The sequence below is a fragment of the Tachyglossus aculeatus genome, unplaced genomic scaffold (assembly GCF_015852505.1).
Source record: "Tachyglossus aculeatus isolate mTacAcu1 unplaced genomic scaffold, mTacAcu1.pri scaffold_144_arrow_ctg1, whole genome shotgun sequence".
Taxonomy (NCBI): domain Eukaryota; kingdom Metazoa; phylum Chordata; class Mammalia; order Monotremata; family Tachyglossidae; genus Tachyglossus; species Tachyglossus aculeatus.
In genome coordinates, this window is record NW_024044868.1 from 510256 (window position 1) to 513247 (window position 2992).

At 44.5% G+C, this 2992-nt stretch overlaps 1 non-coding gene across 1 annotated transcript; it reads left to right on the plus strand.

Moving 5' to 3' along the window:
• The first annotated feature begins 411 nt into the window (after positions 1-411).
• Positions 412-550, plus strand: LOC119923111. Its single transcript, XR_005448766.1, has one exon. It is a non-coding gene; the product is annotated as a small nucleolar RNA SNORA7 (small nucleolar RNA).
• Positions 551-2992: the final 2442 nt, after the last annotated feature.

Genomic DNA, 2992 nt, shown 5'->3' on the forward strand with positions numbered 1-2992 from the left:
AAGTGCCAATTTTTTATGTAATATAAAATCCTCTGGTACATAAAATCATTCTTTCCCCATTCAGGAAAAGTTATGTGAAGCTATTTGTTATTCATGGCTTAATTATTCTTCTGAAGCCTCATTAATATGTGTGCTGATTTAGCTGGCAGGAATGTATTTTAATGGAGATGCTGAAAAGCAACAAGGTGTAATTTCTAGCTGAGATCTGAGTTGGGACACAACAATGCCAGGCACATGAAGAGGGCCATGAAAATGAGCTGTGCATGAAAAATGCTAAACTCAAACTTATCACAATATTTAATTATAATCTCAACTGGTAAAAATATTGACTTCCTTTTTCACATACAATCGAAACACTGAGAAAAACTCATACTCGTAAAAACCGAGTTTTTAAAAAAGCACAGTGGAAATTGCCTCTCAGGGTCGCACCTCGAGAGTTTCCAGTACTCTACCAGTCTTGGATATGGGAGGGAGAGTCAAGAAGAGGCCTACCCATTCCATTCCTAGCTTGGGCAGTGGCTAGCAAGTGGAAGGCAAATCTGCTACAAGTCAAAACTCACCCATGCTGGGCAGCAGCGGCACGGGAGAGAGCCAAGGGTGGAAATTCTAGTTTACCGTGATTAAGGTGGCAAAGGTAAACCACTTCCATATTTTTACCAAGGAAACTATGTATCCACTACCAGAATGATTACAGATGGAGACCGGGGCGTTCTGGGAGAGCTGTGTCCATGGTGTCACTGTGGGTCGGAAATGACTCAACAGCAAAAGACAAGACAGGAGAAATGGCCTTTTCCTTCAGAACAGATGGCCACGTCATCACATTTTTATAGCAATATTACTAATGGTATTTATTGAGCACACATTAGGTGCAATGTTCTGTATTAATAGTAACTTTGGTGTCTAATGAGTGCTCACCATATGCCAATGTCTGAATTAACCACTGGCGTGGATACTATCTAAATGCTTTGGAAAATACAACAGGACTTGGTACTTTGTTCAATAGCCTCCCCCTGTATTCATTCGTTCATTCAATTCATTCAATCATATTTAATGAGCGCTTACTGTGTGCAGAGCACTGTACTAGAGAAGCAGCATGGCTTAGCGGTAAGAGCCCGGGCTTGGGAGTCAGAGGTCATGGGTTCTAATCTCGGTTCCCTCACATGTCAGCTGTGTGACTTTGGGCAAATCACATAACTTCTCTGTGCCTCAGTTCCTTCATCTGTAAAATGAGGATTAAACTGTAAGCCTTACGTGGGACAACCTGATTACCTTGTATCTACCCTATTGCTTAGAACAGTACTTGGCACATAGTAAGCGCTTAACAAATATCAACATTATTATAATTATTACTTGATTATTATTAATTGAAAAATACAATTCAGCAACAAAGAGAGACAATCCCTGCCCAAAACGGCCTTACAGTCTAGACGGGGGGAGACAGATGTCAAAACAAGTAAACAGGCATCAATATAAATAAATAGAATTATAGATATATGCTTATATACATAAATTCTGTGGAGGGAGGAGAAGGGGTAGAGCAAAGGGAGCGAGTCACGGTGATGCCGAATGGAAGGGGAGCTGAGGAAAATGAGCTTAGTCTGAGAAGGCCTCTTGGAGAAGGTGCGTCTTCAGTAGGGCTTTGAAATGGAGAAGAGTGATTGTTTGGTGGATTTGAGGAGGGAGGGCGTTCCAGGCTGAGGTAGGACATGGGCCAGTGGTCGGCAGCAAGAAAAGTGAGACAGAGGCACAATGAGAAGGTTAGCATCAGAAGAGCGGAGTGTGTGGGCTGGGATGTAGGAGAGAAGGAGAAGTGAGAAGGGGCAAGGTGATGGAGAGCTTTGAAGCCAATAGTAAGGGGTTTTTGCTTGATACGGAGGTTGATAGGCAATCACTGGAGATTTTTGAGGCGGGGGTGACATTTCCTGAACGTTTCTATAGAAAGATAATCCAGGCAGTGGAGTGAAGTATGGACTGAAGTGGGGAGAGACAGGAAGTTGGGACAGGTTGGACACAGTCCCTGTCCCACATGGGGTTCACAATCTTAATCCTCATTTTACAGATGGGGAAACTGAGGTACAGAGAAAATAATAATAATATGGTATTTATGCTAGTGCCATGTACTGTACTAATCTCTGGGGAATCAATCAATCGTATTTATTGGGTGCTTATTGTGTGCAGAGCACAGTACTAAGCGCTTGGGAAGTACAAGTTGGCAACATGTAGAGACTGTCCCTACCCAACAGTGGGCTCACAGTCTAGAAGGGGGAGACAGAGAACAAAACAAAACATTTTAACAAAATAAAATAAATAGAATAGATATGTACAGGTAAAATAAATAAATAAATAGAGTAATAAATACGTACAAACATATATACATATATACAGGTGCTGTGGACAAGGGAAGGAGGTAAGGCGGGGGGGATGGAGAGGGGAAGGAGGGGGAGAGGAAGGAGGGGGCTCAGTGTGGGAAGGCCTCCTGGAGGAGGTGAGCACTCAGTAGGGCCTTGAAGGGACGAAGCGAGCTAGCTTGGCAGATGTGGGGAGGGAGGGCATTCCAGGCCAGGGGGATGACATGGGCTGGGGGTTGACGGCAGACAGATGAGAACGAGGCATGGTGAGGAGATTAGAGGCAGAGGAGCGGAGGGTGCGGGCTGGGCTGGAGAAGAAGAGAAGGGAGGTGAGGTAGGAGGGGGCGAGGTGATGGAGAGCCTTGAAGCCGAGGGTGAGATCATCAGGTTTGACTAAGTCTCTGTCCCCCGAAGGGCTCACTATTAAGTGATTGCCCAAGGTCACAAATCAGACGTGTGGCAGAGCTGCAATTGGAACCCATGTTCTTCTAACTCCCCGGCCTGTGCTCTATCTACTAGGCCATGCTCTTTCTCTATTGAGCATTTATTATGTGCAGAGCACTGTACTAAGCACTTGGGAGAGTATAAGACAACAGAATTGGCAGAGGCATTCCATGCCCTTAACAAGCTTACAGTCTAGAGGA